The sequence below is a fragment of the Balaenoptera acutorostrata genome, chromosome 5 (genome assembly GCF_949987535.1).
Source record: "Balaenoptera acutorostrata chromosome 5, mBalAcu1.1, whole genome shotgun sequence".
Taxonomy (NCBI): Eukaryota; Metazoa; Chordata; class Mammalia; order Artiodactyla; family Balaenopteridae; genus Balaenoptera; species Balaenoptera acutorostrata.
Window position 1 is genome coordinate 107,825,946 of NC_080068.1, and position 17,646 is coordinate 107,843,591.

The 17,646-nt window shown below is 49.7% G+C and overlaps 1 protein-coding gene across 2 annotated transcripts in view; it reads right to left on the reverse strand.

The window, feature by feature from the left end:
- The window catches only part of JAKMIP1 (janus kinase and microtubule interacting protein 1), a 121,860-nt gene extending 106,503 nt beyond the window's left edge, over window positions 1–15,357 (reverse strand). For both annotated transcript variants that reach the window (XM_057546911.1, XM_057546912.1), the window contains exon 1: window positions 15,281–15,357. The gene's annotated coding sequence lies outside the window, so the exon portion shown is untranslated. The remainder of the gene's footprint in view (window positions 1–15,280) is intronic.
- Window positions 15,358–17,646: the final 2,289 nt, after the last annotated feature.

Genomic DNA, 17,646 nt, shown 5'->3' on the forward strand with positions numbered 1-17,646 from the left:
TTACGCCCTCATGACGGGATTAGCGTCCTTATAAGAAGACACACAGGAGAGCTTACTTCCTCTCTCTGTTCACCTCATGAGCACACAGTGAGAAGGCAGCCATCTGCAAGCCAGGAAGAGAACTCTCACCAGAAACAGAATCAGCCACCACCTGGATCTTATACTTCCCAGCTCTAGAACCGTGAGAAATAAATTTCTGTTGTGTAATCTGCCCAGTCTATGGTATTTTTTGTTATAGCAGCCAAAGCAGACTAAGACAATTGGTAAAAGCAAGAGCATCGAGAGATGAGGTCACAGATGTGGTGACAAGGAGTGTGTGCTTCATCCCAGGACAGGCGGAGCCCATCGAGCAGAGGGGTGACACAGCCAGGTGTGGTTTCTGAAAGATATCAGCCTTTCTTGGTATGACTGTTTGTCTTCCCAAATACTCCCAATAACTCAAGAGCCATTCTGAGGAAGGAGTGGGTGGGCAGAACCTTCAGACTGTCCTCGGAGAGCACCGGACCCTCAAGGTCTGTTCACAGAGACCTGGGGTGAAGCAAGTGCTGGTCCTAATGCAGCTCTTTCTCCAGCCCGGCTCAGCTCAGTCAGTGACAGTCCTGGAGGCTCCTACTTCCCAGGGCCCAGTCTTAGGAACATGAGGACACTTGGAGGTTGAGACAGAACCAATGTGATACTGATGGGCAGATGACAACACAGAGACACAGGTGTCTGCGAAGGGACGGTGGCCAGTACCTAAAACAGAGCAGAACCCTCAGAACTTTGGGGCACTGGGAGATGGTGACCAGGCCTGGATTTCAAACCACATTCCATGGAGCCCTGGTCCTCCCTGAAGATGCTCAGGGGTATCAGAGATCAGGGTTCTGGAGCAACAAATGTTTGGTTCTATTTTTTATAGGTAGAATCATTTTAAACTACAAACACGGCATACAAGCTCAAATGAGCTGCACAACAAATGTCAACCCTCTGTAGACGCCACTGCATGGACCTGGGTTGCCAGGTGAATACTCAGTTTTATACAGGTCTTGGGGTTGAGACTCTCCTGTCATCTCCAGCAAAATGGATCCTGAAACTAGAAGACAAGTTGTTGACAAAAACCTTACCGATTGCAAATGTGGTAGGTAAAGATTCCCAGAACAGAATATTTTCACAACCACAACAAAGCCCAATTAACACTCAGGGTGCCATGGCTATTAAGAATACTGCTGTCACCCCAAACTTTTCATTTTGAAAGTTACATTCATCAAAGCAACCTCACTGTTCTCATGGACTGACGTGACATGAAGCCCTATAAGTTTAGAGTCATAAAATAAATGTGACAATAAACTATTGCCAGACAGCTACACCCCGACCCAGTACTTCTGACTCAGCAACTCAGGGTGGGGCCTGAGAATGTGCACTACTAAAATGTTCCCAGGTGACGTTGATGCTGCTGGTCCGGGACCCTACGTGGAGAACCACTGCTCTAATCTGCTCGTTACAAACTCTGCTTATTGTGACTCATTAGGGCAGGTGGTCCCATAAGCCCGGATAGGTAGGTCCTCCTAAGACAGCAAGGATGGGGAAGGCAGAGGAACAGGCATTCCAGGGAGTGGGGCAGCATACGCAAACACATGGAATCTGGAAATAGTGGGTAAGGAAGTCAGTAGTTCACTGGGGTCAAAGGGGTGGCTAGGAGTAATGAGGTGCAGGATGAGGTGGGAGGAAAAAGCGGGGGCTGTAGATATCAGGCTTACAAGGGTGGAACTGAACATCACCTATGGACCAGGCCCTGTCTTTGCTGCTATTGATTTCTCATTTCATTGCATTGTGGTCAGAAAATATAGTTTGTATTATTTCTATCCTTTCAAGTTTATCGAGGTTGTTTTATGGCTGAGCATATGGTCTATCCTGGAGAACGATCCACGTGCCCTTGAGAAGAATATATATTCTTGGTGAGGACATGGAGAAAAGGGAACCTCTGTGCACTGTTGGGTGGGAATGTAAATTGGTGCAGCCACTATGGAAAATAGTATGGAGGTTCCTCAAAAAATTAAAAATAGAACTACCACATGATCCAGCATTTCCACTTCTGGGTATTTACCCAGAGAAAATGAAAACACTAACTTGAAAAGATAAACACCCCCCCATGTTCATTGCAGCATTATTTACAATGGCCAAGAAATTAAAAGAACCTAAGTGTCCATCAGTGGATGAATGGATAAAGAAAATATGAAATAGATAGATATAAAATGGAGTATTATTCAGCCACAAAAAAAGAATGAAATCTTGCTATTCGTGAGACATGGATGGATCTTGAGGGCATTATGCCAAGTGAAATAAATCAGACAGAGAAAGAAAAATACCACATGATCTCACTTATATGTGGAATCTTAAAAAACAACGACAAAAACCAAACTCATAGATACAGAGAACAGATTGGTGGCTGCCAGAGGTGGGGGACAGGAGAGTGGGCAAAATGGGTTAAGGAGGTCACCAAGCGCAAACTTCCAGTTATAAAATACACAGTTCATGGGGATGCAATATACAACATGATGACTATAGTTAATAATACCATATTGTATATTTGAAACTTGCTAAGAGAGTAGATCTTAAAAGTTTTCATCACAAGAAAAAGTTTTTGGTAACTATATGTGGCAATGGATGTTAACTAGACTTATTTTGGTGATCATTTCACAATGTATACAAATATCAAATTATTATGTTAAACACCTGAAACTAATATAATGGTTTATATCAATTATACCTCAATTCTACATATATATATGTATATATATATTCTCATGTTGGTGGAGTATTCTATAGGTGTCTGTTAAGTCTGGTTGGTTTATAGTGTCCTTCAAGTTTTCTATTTCCTTGCTGATCTTCTGTCTAGTTGTTCTATCCATTATTGAAAGTAGGGTATTGAAGTATCCAAATATTATTGCTGAATTATTTACTTCTCCCTTCTTTTAGATCAGTTTTTGCTTCAAATGTTGATATTCTGGTGTTCTGTTGTTAGATGCATGTGTGTTTATCATTGTTATATCTTTCTAATGGATTGACCCTTTTATCATTGTAAAATGTTATTAAATCTCATTGTAAAATGTCCTTCTTTATCTCTATTTTTTATTTTAAATCTATCTGGTATGATATCAGTATAGTCACTCTAGCTTTCTTATGGTTGCTCTTTGCATGATGTATCTTTTTCCATCCTTTTACTTTCAATCTATTTGTATCTTTGAGCCTAAAGAAGTATGTCACCTGTAGACAGCATATAGTTAGATCATTTTTAATACACGCTACTGCCTTTTGATTGGGTTGGGTTTTTTTAAAATATTTATTTATTTATTTATTTATTTATTTATTTTTGGCTGCATTGTGTCTTAGTTGCGGTACGCGGGATCTTCGTTGCGGCACGCAGGCTTCTCTTTAGTTGTAGCGCACGGGCTCCAGAGCACGTGGGCTCTGTAGTTGCGGTGTGCAGGCTCAGTAGTTGCGGCATGCAGGCTTAGTTGCCCCACGGCATGTGGGATCTCAGTTCCCCGTCCAGGGGTCGAACCTGCATCCCGTGCATTGGAAGGCAGGTTCTTAACCACTGGACGACCAGGGAAGTCCCTGATTGGGTTGTTTAATCCATTCACATTTAATGTTATTATTGATATAGTAGAGTTTACATCTGCCATTTTACTTTTTGTTTTCTACATGTCTCATGTCAGTTTACTTCCTCTATTCCTCCTTTACTGTGTTATTTTGCATTAAATGAATCAGGCATATGTCACAGCAAGAACTTCAAAGAGCTTATTCTTTTTAATTCAGATAACAAAATCACCTCTCCAGCAATTTTTGGTTTCTTAAATGGTTCTTTTTCTAATCAATCATGATCTTTTTCTCTCTGGTTCCAGTAAACAGGAGCAAATGAATTATTCACCCAATAGTCATAGAACATCATCTATAATAATGTCGATTACCAGATTCCTGGGTTGGAGAATTTGAGGCTAGAGTTTGACCTTCCCACAAAGAGGAGGCATGGGGCCACTCGCAGTGTGTTTTGAGGATCACCTTCATGACACGTGATGATAAGAAGTGTCATAACAGTTCAGTGCTTCAGACCAAGGTGGGAAAGGATGGTTGGAATTCACAACAGAGTCCATAGCATGGATATTTTCAAGTGCTGTGGCACTGCTTTCACAGACACCTGGCACAGATGCTAACAAAGATCTGGTGAGTGGAGGGCCTTTCTATACCAGCTACAATGAACAGGTGAGACACCACAAACTGATCAGCCCACATCCCTTCCAGGGAGTGATTTAATACCCGCCCCCAATCTCCTTGTCACTTAACCTCTTAGTTTACCTACAAAGCCCTCTGTTCATCAACAAATATGAAGGGAAACTACAATCCAGGAGCTTGTGAATTGTGAAATCTCAAATTCACAATTTATGTTGTGAACACCTGAGGTTTGGGGCACCCAGCACCCCTCCCCCATCTTCTGACTGGAGAATTTCCGATATCCTATCCAGCAACAGGACTTGTTTGCGTATTTGGTATGAAGTGTCTTGCATTCACCTTTAGCCATGCCTATAGAAAGCTCAGGGGATCTGTAATGCCCAGGCGCTCATAAACTGGGCTCATCCTGGGTATCTGGTACGCTTCCAGGGAGAGATAGATACTAAAAGTAAAGTGCCCATTTGCCCAATAGTTTAAACAGATTAGGCACAATTTGGGGGCATCCGGGCCCTTGTTTAAAATAAGGTGTCTGGTTGGCAAAAGAAGCTCTTCCAGCCCTGATCCTGAAAGGCTCCAAGACTTGCCGCAGAAACTCAATTACCGCCAGGCTTAATGAGCTCACTCACCCAGCTGCCCTGGGCCACAAAGCAGCCCCGCCAACTTCCAAAAAGAAGATGTGTCTTCCAAAGCGTATTCTGAGGTGCAGCTTGGGAGAAATGGAAAAATCAGAGCACTTTAACAAGAAATATGACCTGTGAACACAAGAACATGGTTTGGATTCTGAAGAACAGCTGTCTAACATTTTTTTTTTTTTTTTTTTTTTGCCCTTAACTAAAAGCAGGCTGCACTGCAAGGCCGTGAAATCCCCGTGTGCAGGGGAAGGGTAGCTTTACTGAGTTCTACAGAAACTTCACAGATGTCATCTCTGGGCTGATAGAACCACCAGGGGTGTTTCAACCACGAGTACTGAGGGGTCGGAGGTTTGGAGAATTGATGTCACTAGAGGAGGCTGCTACAGAGAAAGGAGTGGGGCTCATTGAGGGCAGAGTGGACCTGATGCAAACAACAGAGAGAAGAACCTACAGCACCCGCTTACGGTCCCTCCCAACACTGCCATTATAGGAATATGAAACACGTTCATTTCTCCTTTCTTGGCCCAGAAGTGAAAACAATTCAGTCGTAATACTACAAACAGCAAATATTAAGGCTAAAGGCCAAAAGCGACTGACCACCTACTGTGCCCCTCACCCTGTGCTGGGTTCTGGGAATCCCACCGTGAATCAGGCGGCATCCCTACTTTTCTGGAAACTTCTGTCGAGTGGGAGAGTCGGACAAGTCACTGGCAGCTGGAATACAGAATCCAGGGCAGTGACAGAGGGATGCTCGGAGCAACGGGAGCCCTGGGGACATAGCTGACCTGGCCTGCGACGCAGAAGGATTGTCAAGGAAGGTGTCTGGAGGAAATAAGGCTGATGATGGATCTTAAGCACCCGTGGAGGATGGTCACTGGGTGAATGGGGGCAGGAAAGGCTAATGGGCAGATCTGCCAGAGGGAACAGCATGTGCAAAGGCCTGGCTCAGTCAGGAATGGCAGGCAGATGGTACGGCTGGAAGCATGCTCTACTGAAGGCCTGGGAGGAGAGAGGCGGGAGCAGGCCACGCCACCCTGGCAAGATCAGGAGAGCACCGGAAGCCTCTTTAGTCCGCCTCTCTGCCTCCAGGCTGTTCCTATCTTAATCCAGCCCTGGTGACTTCATCCACTGCATCTTCACTTGTAGAGTAAGCAAACAGGTCTCTCCTAGGGCTCCGCCATCCAAGCTGGGCCATGGAACGTGCAGGGTTTCACAGGTGGGGGGTGAGTGAGGGAGGTATTCCAGGCAGAGGGAGCTGGCAAGCAAGGGTCTGGAAGAAGGGACAGTGCTTAGGAGGCGAGTACAATTCACCAAGGGAAATATGGGAATTGAGTTAGGAGCAGGCCATGGGGCCCTGAACACAGGCTAAGCTGGCTGCACTCTTTTCATAAGTAATCAGCAACTGGAGTAGCCAGAGGTCTGACCCCCATCACTGCCATTTTTACCTGGGCAATCTCAGGTAAGTCACTCATTCTTCACCAGTGAGGTGGTACGGGCCCAACAGGGGCTGGAGAGGAAGACTCGCTGTTGCCCTCAATAACCCACTTCCACGTACATGTCAGCACGATCCGCTCCTCAGTCCCCACCTGAGCAGCAGCGGAAGGTCAGCAACTCGCAGGCAGGTGTGCGTGTGGAAGATGAGGAGGACAACGTTCGCCGACCCCTGCAAAACCTGGACAAAGCCCTTCACGGGCATCTCTCCACGTGGAACACACGGCACCCTGGGTTGGGGAGAGGGGTGTGACCCCCCCAGGACACCAGAACTCCCAGGGGTGATGTGCTCTGTCTCCCTCGTGGCTCCTGGCTGGGTGGGGAGTGGAGTTCAACCCAGACTCCCTCCCAGGTCTGGCAGAAAGCAGTGGGGATATGGTCCGGGGCAGAGGAGATGCGCAAAACAGGGAGGTGGCCTTGCCACGCCCTGAGAATCAGCTTCCCTCGACTAATCAGCTCTGGCCATTGGGCAGCCCTGCCCACTGCTCTGAGAAGCATGGAGAGATCTCCGCCTTCAGAGGCCATGGGAAATGAACATGCAAACTCTTCAGAGGACAGAAAAATTCTGGTGCGGTTATTCTATGCAGAGGGAGTAAAAAGGCTAGAGCCACTGAGTGGAGGCGACTCAGAAGAGTGTCCCAACGCTCTTCATCCTAATCACGTTGCCGCCAGTTACAGAGAGCCTACCACGCACCTGGCTATACGTGGATCCACGCCTGTTCCCCTCACAGGGTCTGCCCTCAGGGCTCCCGGCGAGAGACCCAGCTCTCATCGCCCTGTGATTGTTCACCAAGTCTCCTTCCTCATATTCTCCAGGTGACAGTCACAGTCTTAGTGATGGGATTTGTGTTTTATTTGTGGGTCTCCCCTCTCTCAGAATGAAAGCTGCCATGGGCAGGGACCTTGCCATGCCTGGTCTTCCTGGGGCTCTAGTTCCTTCCGGGGGCACACAGGAGGCCCTCAAATGTGCACTGTCACTCTTTGTTATCAGACTGAGCGCCTTGTTTACAGAGGAGGAAACTGAAGCATGGAGAAAACATAACTCACTGGCCCAGGGCCACACACTTCACAGAAGGCAGAGCCATCATCCTCTGGGCCTGGTCCCTGCCCCTGAGGAGCATAGCGTCTAGAGCAGCACTGCCCCCCAAAATACAATGTGAACCCCAGGTAAAATTTAAAATTTTCCAGCAGCCACATTAAAAAAAAAGTAAAAATAAACAAGCGAAACTAATTTCAATGATACATTTCATTTAGCCGGACATATCCACAACAGTTTTGTTTCAACAAGTCATCAATGTTAAAGTTATTACTGAGATCTTTCTCATTCTCTTTTTCCTACAGAGTCTTTGAAATCCAGTGCGTGCTTTCCATTCCCCAGGGCAAGTGAGCATATGACTTAGGAGGCCCATTCACAATCATTATGACCACTACTTCTGGAACCACCAGTGTCAGCAGCGCCAGCTGACAAATACCTACTGTACACCAACATGCTCTGGTCCGTCTGCACAGTTATTTCTGACCTTCACCCCAACCCCAAGAGCTAGGGACACTGAACTTTCTCCATACTGAACGGATGAAAAAAGTGAAGCTTGGAAAGATTAAGTAACACGCTCCAGATCACCGAGCTACCAAGGTGGAGTTAGGAAATTAACTCACATCTGACTCTAAGCAATAACAACAATTATTTCTTGGGCACCTACTGCATGCCAACATCCTGTGCGGAGAGATAGAAAACATGCCAGTCGAGGTTCCTGCCCTCACGGTGCTTTCATTCTAGCTCAGGCGGAATGATCACAAATGGGGAAACAAAACGCATTTCAGATCATGATGATTTCAGAAGAAACGGGGTGCCAAAGGGGAGAATAACAGTGGAGGAGGAAGGCAGGCATCTACCTGAGAAGGGCAGGGAAGACCTCTCCAAAGAGGGGGAATTTCAGCTGAGACATGAAGGGTGAGAAGAAACCAGTTCTGGCGAGGGCAGGAGATGAACAGGCCAGGCAGCAAGCAGCAGACACAACACTCTGGGCAGGAGAGTCCAGTACATGCCAGGAACCATCAGAAAGTCTCCCTATGCTGTACCAGCTGCCTCTCGGGCCACTGGGTTGGGCCCTGGCCGGCCCTCCTGCCTCAGGGTGCTCCCGCACCCTGGCTTGGAAAATGAGAAGTCTACCAACCGTTCTCCGGATGTCAAGAGCGAGTCAAGGCTGGAGGTTCCCAGCACAGAGCCTGGCAAAGAGGGTACATTCATAGCCATCTGATGAGGGGCTGAACGGATGAATCAGTGAGCAGTGGGAGGAGAGAGTGGAAGCACCACAACAGAAGCCTGGTAGCCAAGGCCCCAGAAAGAAAGCTTTAACACTTGAAGCTATGCTTCAAACACTCTGCGCAGTAGCCAAAAGGTAGAAACCACCCAAGAGTCCATCAACAAATGAACGGATAACAAAACGTGGTCCATCCTTACAATGGAATATTATTCAGCCTCAAAAAGGACTGAAGTACGGATACATGCTACGACCTGGATGAACCTTGAGGATATTATGCTGAATGAAAGAAGCCAGACACAAAAGGCCACATATTATATAAGCCCACGTATATGAAATTCCAGAATAGGGAAATCATACAGACAGAAGGCAGATGGGTGGTTGCCAGGGGCTGAGGGAGGGGGAGGGGGAGTGAGTGTTCCACATGAAGGGAGTTTTCCTTGGGGATGATGAAAGTGTTTTAAAGCTAGACAGTTGGCTGTACAACACTGTGAATGTACTAAATGCCACTGAATTGTATACTTTAAAATGGTTAATCTTAAGTTGTGTGAATTTCAGCTCAATTTTTTAAAAAAAGGGGAAGGGAAGGAAAAAAGAATTGTTTCAACAGAAGGGTCAGGTCATGATCCTGTTAAATAAAGTAAAACCCCATGTCTCAGAAAGCAGATAGGAGTGATCAGCCTCCAGAAGTACCAGAATAGAAAAGGAAAAGAGAGAAGACGGACTTTCCAATGTTAAAAGAAGCAGAAAGCTATTGATACTTCACCAGATCACTCTCACCTCCACTATCGAAGCCTGTGATCCTCACGGTCTTCCCATCCTCCATAGGAAGCAGGACACTCCTCAGTGGTGTGTCCCACCCCTACCAGCCCTAAGGAAGGGACGAGGGGCCAGTCCAGGGCTCCTGAATCAAAATGCAGCCGAGATGGAGGCTTGGGGGCCAGCAGGCTGAGCCAGCGCATCCCCTGACCTGGCACACACAAGGGCATTACTGCCACAATGGGCAGCCCTTGGCAGCCCCGGGATGGCCACAACAGAACCTCCTTTCATTCCCTAAAGTGGCCCTTCAGCCAAGTCTGGGCCACAGGGGAGAAAGTACAGCAGGAAACCTGCCTCCACACAGCACATGGGTCCTCTGAGGTCCAGTTGGGGGCTTTGGGACACATGACGGGTCCTGAGGATGATTCCAAGACCTGGAAAGGATAAAGGGGACACCACGAGCCACACAGAGAGGACAGACTGACCTAACGACTGATTAAGGGTGCGGCTGTTCCAGGGAACGGCATCACAGCGACTGTCCACTGCACAAGGCTGGGCCTTCACCTCTGCTCTTTATTTCATCCTTACACCCACGTGGACGGCAAGGATGGAGATTGGGGTTATTCCCATTTCGCAAATGAGGACACTGAGCTGTGGAGGGCTCAAAGGGTACAGACGATAATCCACGGTCAGCATACGGCAGAGCTGGCGTTCAAACCCAAGGCCGCCATCAACGCCTCCTGTGCTAAATTATCATGCTGCTGATGTTTGCTTTTTTCTACAAAACTCCCACAAGGCAGGACGGAGTCATGGTTAAGAACATGGGCCGCCAGTTTGGGATGACGGAAAAGTTCTGGAGATGGATGGCGATGATTGTTGCACAACAATGCAAATGTACTTAATGCCACTGAACTATACCCTTAGAAATGGTTAATATTAAATATTATATATATTTGAAACAAAGATATTTTAAGAATTGGTCAGGTACTAGGACATTAAGAAATTATCAACAAATTTTAAAAAATAGATATCATACAGACCACATTCTCTGAACATGGTAAGATTCTGTTAGAGGCTAATAAAAAACATAAATTCTTTCCCTGCTGGAAAAAAATCCCTGCTTCCCCAGTTACCAGTTCTGTGACCCTGGGTAGGCTTCACAGCCTCTCTGTGCCCACCTGTAAAATGGGAAATGCAGGGCTTCTCCCTCTGGGGTTGTGTTCAGGATTGAATGAACTCAAACCAGGGAGAGAGCACAGACTAGAGGGTGGCAAACTTCTGTAAAGGACCAGGTAGTAAATGTTTCTGGCTTTACTGGTGTCTTCTCCAACTGCCCAACTCTGCCAATACAGGGCAGAAGCAGCCATAGACAGTAGGTACACAAATGGACATGGCTGTGTACCAGTAAAACTTTCTTTACAAAATCAAACGGCGGGCCAATGAGCTTGCGGACACCCTGGCACTTGGTAAGTGCTCAGCCAATGTTAATTGTTACAATTAAGAAAAACAACATTTATCTCAATTCACTTCTGTAGACCAATGAGAGGCACAGTACTCCTTGTTGCGGTTCTGAAAATAAACACTATCACCAAAGACGAGAACAGAGCCGCTGTCCCCACTGCGGAGCTGGCGCCTCCCTCACTCTGAGCACCCCTGCGCCCTCTCTCTGCTGCTTTCAGGTTGATTCAGAACCAGCATGTTAATTACCTCCTGGGCTACTCTCTGCAAACACTCTTGCCCTTCCCACCTCCCACAGGAGGGGCTCCTGCCCCCTGCCCTTCACACCATGAGGCCCCCAGGACCCCCTTCCTTGTCCTTGCCCCTCCCTGCTGGCCCATGGTCCCTGGGCTGTCCATCTGGCTTTGGAAAGGCATAAGCAAAGAAAACATTTTCAGAAGGCATTCAGGGCTAGAGTGACAAGCCAAGGTCCCACTGCTGGCCAGCCTTGGGGTTTTTTTCTGAGTCTCAGGCTACAGCAACACCAGTAGCTACTACTGGCTTTAAGGTAACATGTTTCTATTAAAAGCACTGAGAAGGCTCCTCTGATTGATTTCTCTCACTAGCCCTGTAGGAAGGTTTTCTTTCCATTACTGGAATCAGCATGCTTCATGGAGCAACATCTAAGCTCTGGAGCGAGAGAAACATCCCCCCACACACACCCCCACCCCACACACACACTGCTTAATTCCACCTCCACCTCCACCTCCAGACGCAGCCCCTGCTTGTCAGGGGCTCACATAATCTTTACCCTGCCTGGTGCTGTGCAGTTTAAATGAGATAATTCATGGCAGGAGTGGGAGTTTAAGCAACAATAGAGAGCTATTTTCCCTATGTGAACATCACAGGAAAAGGAACTGGGCGCAGAGAGGTTAAGTGACTTGCCCAAAGTCACACAGCCAGTAGGTGTGAGGTGGTTCTCAATGCAGCTCCTCTAACCCAGCCCTGTTCCCTCACAGCCCACCTCACCTAGCTTGTGGCCACTGCTCATGATCATTAGTTCCATTAAGAGTTTTCCTTAAAACAGATAACCAACAAGGACCTACTGCATAGTAGCACAGGGAACTATAGTCAATAATACGTAATAACCTATAATGGAAAAGAATCTGAAATATATATATATATAACTGATTCACTTTGCTGTACACCTGAAACTAACACAACATTGTAAATCAACTATCTTTCAATAAAAACAAAAAATTTTTAACGAGTTTTCCTAAGAATTGGGTGGAAATTATTGTAACTGCTGCACCCCAACACTGAGCAGGGAGAAAGTCTAGATGAAAGAGGCATCGAAGGAACCGTTCTGGGACCAGTGGACTCTGAGCTCAGGATTGCTGCATGTAGCTCCCAGCACCTTCTCACACAAGTCTGCACAGGTGGGATTAGTCAACATGGCACCCACCCCTTTCATCTTTCATTCCTGCTTATTGAATATTTAGCTTATTGGCGTGACGCTGTTAGCTTGCGAAGGACAAAGAGGGCCTCTAACCAGGCCATTTGCTCTGTGACAAAGCTAAAGGATTTATTTTTTTCAAATCACTTATGACACCCTCCTTCCTTGTCATGACCACTTATTTAAGTGCCTCCAATGCCCAGAGACCACACTTCTGATCTCACACCAACTCAGCCAAAGACAGACCACCGCCCTCATTTGTACAGGATATGGAGGTTCAGAGAGGTTAATCCTCTTGCCCAAGATCACACAGCCATAAGGAACAGGCACAGGTGAGTCCAGCTTCAGCAGCCCTGCAGGTTGACCCAACCACAGTGGGGAAGGAGGCCGACAGAGAAGAACCAGGATACACCGCAGTCACCCCCAATCTCTCTGAGGAAGGCACCCCATTTTAGTTAGAAAGCCCAGGTAGGAAGCACTTGCCCAGTCACAGATGAGTAAGGGGCAGGGCCCGAAGGGGAACCCAGGCAGTCTGGCTCTACAGCCTGGAGAGAGGGAGAGCCCGTCCTCGGGGAGGTAAACAAATAGCCATAGCACACAGCGGCAATCACTGCTGGTTTATGCCTTCCTCAGAAACTGTTCCTTCTGCCGCTCCTCTCCAGCCCCAACTTGCTCTGTGCTAAGACAGCGGGCTCCATCGTGCCTCCTCCTCATGAAGCCTTCAGGTCGGGGGAAGGGAGCTGTCATGCTCTCTCCCTCTGTGCATGTCTCTCTTCCAGCGCTGGCAGTACCGGTGCCAGTATGAAGGCCTCCCCAGGAAAATGGAGCCCCCCCCAAAGAGGGGCTGCCTCTCAGACTTCACTGTGCCCCTAGTCTCTAGTGGGCAAGGTCTGCTTAAGGAAAAATGACACAAATACTATACCACGTACAGATATAAGGTTCTGGGAGAGAACTACACAATCTGTTTGGCAGAGTCAAGGAACACCGCAGAGAAGTAACATGAGAGCTGGGCCTTGTCATATGAATAGGAGTTCTCCAGACAGACAAAGGAGGGGATCATTTCTGGGAGAAAACACAGCACGTGGGGAAAACCTAAGTGGGAAGATGCATCTGGGGACACAGAGTTGGCATGTGTGGCTGAGATTGTGGTGGGGAGAGGAAGAGGTGGGCCAGGGAAGCCGGGATGTGAGGAACTTGGGAGGTCATGGAGGCAGTGGGAGCCATGGATGGTTTGTGAAGGATGAAAATGGCAATGAGCTCATTTGTGGGACCCACACTCCGACCCTTTGAGGGGCTTCTTGCTGTGATAAGACTCAAGGCAAGAGTTGCCCCCAGACTCTGACCACATGCAGGCGTCTCAACAACAAAAACTGTGCAGCCATCCATAAACCTCCATCGAGTTGTACAAAACGAAAAGTTTGCTCAGACCAGCAGGTCTCTGGGAGTTGACAATGCCCTGCTGGGCAAGCATCCTGGGGCGGGAAGTGGGGGGGTCCTGACCATCCCACCCCATCCCCAAACCTGTCCCTCTTCTTCATACATCCGGGCTCATGGAAGAGCCAGCCACCTGCCCAAGGCCCTGGAGAAGAAGCCAACTCCATCCACAGCCTCGCCCCATACCAGGTCACCCTGAGTTGGGGGAAGGCCCCCCCACTTAGGCCGGATATTTACTCTGGGTGGATCCCTCTGCGAGGGGCTTAGGCTCCCCCGCCCTCCGCCAGAACCTCTTAGTCTGGTCTGGGAGGCGGAGGCCATCTGATCGGGCGGCAGTATGTCCAGCTCTGCCATACAGGAAAGCTCAGGCGTGGCATGGCGCTCTCCCTGCCTTGCTCTAGAAGGAGCTGTCCAGTTAAAGGAGGGGAGTTCCCGCAGAGGGAAGAGCAAGAGCAAAAGCTAAGGAGAGTGTGCCTGTGAGTGTGCATGGAAGGGGTGTGGGGGGCGGAGGAGGACCAGGGTTAGATACAGTATCTCTGGAGCTTAGAGAGCTGGGCAGACGCTGGCGGAGAGCCCAGGCCGGCCAAGACTTCAGAAGAAGGGTAGACTAGAGTGTGTGGCGAGGGGAGGTGGTGGTGGGGGTGTATGTGTGTGCGGAGGCGAGGGGGGTGTCTTTAGGCGAAAGGCTCCAGCCTGGGAAGCAGCCTCTATCAGGGATGACGAGGCCGGCTCAGGAGCCCGAAGCAAGGAGGGTGGAGTGATGGAGCGATGGAGTCAGGCGGCTGGGGGCGAAGGCGCGGCGGGCCCGAGCGGCCGCTAGCCTGAACGCAGGGCGTCCGGCAAGGTGCCCGGCCCCGCGGGAGCCAATCTCTGTGCGCCATCTCCGGAGGCAGAGTACGCCCAGGGCGCGCCGGCCAGGCAGGAGGGTGGGTACCAGCCTTTCTTCGCATTTCTCCAGCCTCCTCCCCGGTGCCCACGTGGGCGGAGCAGCGTGGGGGTGTGCGTGGCAGGGGCCGCGGCAGCGTGTGCTGTGCGTGGGGTGGGGCGGCCTCGCCCTCCCCGCCGCCTGCCTCCACGGCGCGGCCCGGGGCTCCATCTCCTCTGTACCACCTCGGCAGAGATCCGTGGGACCCAGACCTACTCAGTGGGTGGGATCCAGGGAGAACCGGCCGGCCACGCCCCCCGCGCCACTCCCGGGAGGCACCCGGTGGATCCCCCTCCCCCTCCTTAGCTTGGAGACGGAATGGGGAGAGGAGTGGAAATGGGGGTGGCATAAGAAAGAGAGGGCTGGGGGCGGGAGAAGGAGAGGGTGTATGTAGGAAGGCGACGCAGAGTCCTCCGGCTGGGAGACTTCAGGGGGATTTGGAGGGGATTGGGGGATGGGAGCGGAAAGGTGCAGGACCTCGGAGGTGAGATGCAAGAGTGGCAATGGGATCAAATGGGGGCGCGAAGGCTGGAGGAGGGGCGGGGAAGGTGGGAGATGGGGCGGGGCGGCACTGGTCACTGCGTCCCTTGCCAATGGGTCAGCCCATCGGTCGTGGAGTCCGCGGCTCCCCTTTGGCCATCGCGCGCCTCCCGCCCCCCGGCGCACCTGTACCCACCTGCTCGGTGCTCAGGCCCGAGCCGGGCAGCAGCAGCAGCGGGCGTAGCGAGCGCAGCCCCGCACCGCATCCTCCGGCCGCCCCCCTCCCCGCCCAGAGCTTACGCTGCCGCCGCCCCCGCCTTAAAAAGGACAAAACGGAACAGAAAAAGGATGCATGCAAAAAAAAAAAAAATCGTAAGAAGCAAATGAGGAAGACGGGCTGATGTGCGCGCGCGGCCCGGCGGGGCGGGGGTTGAGATGCAGCGACGCGGGTGACCGTGCTTAGGGCAGCCGGTCGGCGCGTGCCGCACACTCCCGGCTGCAGCTCCCGCGGCAGCCCGGCGCCCGGCTCGCAGCGCGGCCCCGCCCCTCAGCCGGGGCGCCCCTCCGGTTGGTCCGTCCTCCTGCCAGTCAGAGGGGTGGGCCCAGCGTTTGCCCCGCCCCCGCCAGGGGCAGAGGCCGGGAGCTGTTCTGCCGCTGCGAGAGGAGTTTAGGGGAGGCCTGAGCGTGCGCAGTGGGCCCAGCGGCTCGTGCCAGGGAGGGGCTGGGGAACCTGCTGCTGAGCTCCACCAGCCTAGCCGCTCTGCCCAGCGCTGGGTAGAAGCTGACTCTGGCGGCTCTATCTAGAGCTAAGGGCCCCAGGAAGCTCGTTCCTGCCCTCAGGGGCTCACACCCAGTTTGGAGAGAGTGTATTGATATTTATAACCTGAGACTGTGGCCATCCTGGGCCATCCGTGGTCCAGAAGACACAACCACAATGGTACTATGTTTCCCCCTTTGTATAGATAACAATCTGAAAGTCAGAGGTTAAAGGAAAATGTTGAAGGTAACACAACCAGCAAGTGGCAGAGCCAGGAGTCTTACTCCTGAGCCCAGAGGCTTCACTACTAGGCAAAACAGCATCACCAAACAATAGTAAAATGAACGATGTGATGTCCAGCTGAGGCTTGAAGGAAGGGTAGCATTTAGCTAGGCAAAGATTCATTCATTCAGTTTCGTTTCATAAATATTTATTGTACCAGGTACATATCCTATGTACCGTTATGTGTCCTATGTACCAGATAGCCATTAAGATCTAGAGATACCACAGTGAAAAAACAGAAAGCAAACAGCTGCCCTCCTGAAGCTTACATTCTAGCAAAGAGAAGGGAGGAAAGCACATCCACATAAAGGGAACAGCACGTGTAAACCCTTTGACTGGAGGAAAATGTGGCATATTTGAGAATCTAAAAAAAAACGTGGGTGTCTCTGTGCCACAAAGAGGTAAGCGGGAGAGTGGGGAAAGCTGAAGGTGGGAAGGTGGCCAGAGGCCAGAACATGTAAGCTCTCATAGGCTATGGGAAAGAATTTAGAATTTATCCTGAGACTGTCTCACCAGGGAAGGTGGTCTGTAGGAGCACTGTCAGATTCATATTTTTAAAATGTACGTGTCAGGATAAGCTATGTGAAGCCCCAGTAACAAACAAACCCAAATCTCACCATCTTGCTCATGCTACATATCCCACCTGGGCCAACAGGGGGCTCTGGTTGCTCTAGTGAATCAGGAGCCCAAGCTGATGGAGGCTCTATCTGAAACTGTGTATTGTACCCACAATATTTTTGGCAGTTTGAATGAAAGGTGGCAAATTGTACCGGCTTTTAAAGTTCCCACTTGGAAGAGACACATCACTTCCCCTCATGGCTCATTGGCCAAAGCAAGTCACATGGCCATTCCTGACTTGAATCAGGGTGAGAAGTGCAGACCTCCCGTGTTCCCAGTAGATGGGAAGAACTGGAATATCTGTGAACAGATCTGAGACTCTCATTAATAGATGCACTGGCTGCCTATGGACTGTGGACTGAAGAAGAAGGCAAGTGTGGATCAAAGAGGTGGGTGAGCGTGGCTTTGGTGGCAAGGGAAGAGGAGCATCAGAGAGGGTCAAGCATCAAATTGGCAAGACTTGCTCAAGGCTTAGACAGGAGGCACCCAGAAAGAAGAGGCATCAGGGATGGCCCTGGTGTTATGGGTTGACTTGCATTCCAAAAAAAATCAAACGTTGAGGTCTTAACTCCCATATCTCAGAATGTGACCTTTTTTGGAAATAGGGTCATTGCATATTAATTAGTTAAGATGAGGTTGTACTGGAGTGAGGTGGGCCTTAATCTAATATGACTGGTGTCCTTATAAAAAGGGGGGATTTAGACACAGAGACACACACAGGGAGAATGCTATATGAACATGAAGGCAGAAATCAGAGTGATGCATCAGTAAGCCAATGAATGCCAAAGATTGCCAGCAAACCCCCAGAAGCTAGGAGAGAGCCCTGGAACAGACCTTTCCCTGGCACCTTCAGAGGGTGCATGGCCATGCTGATAACTTGACCTCAGACTTCTAGCTTCCAGAAC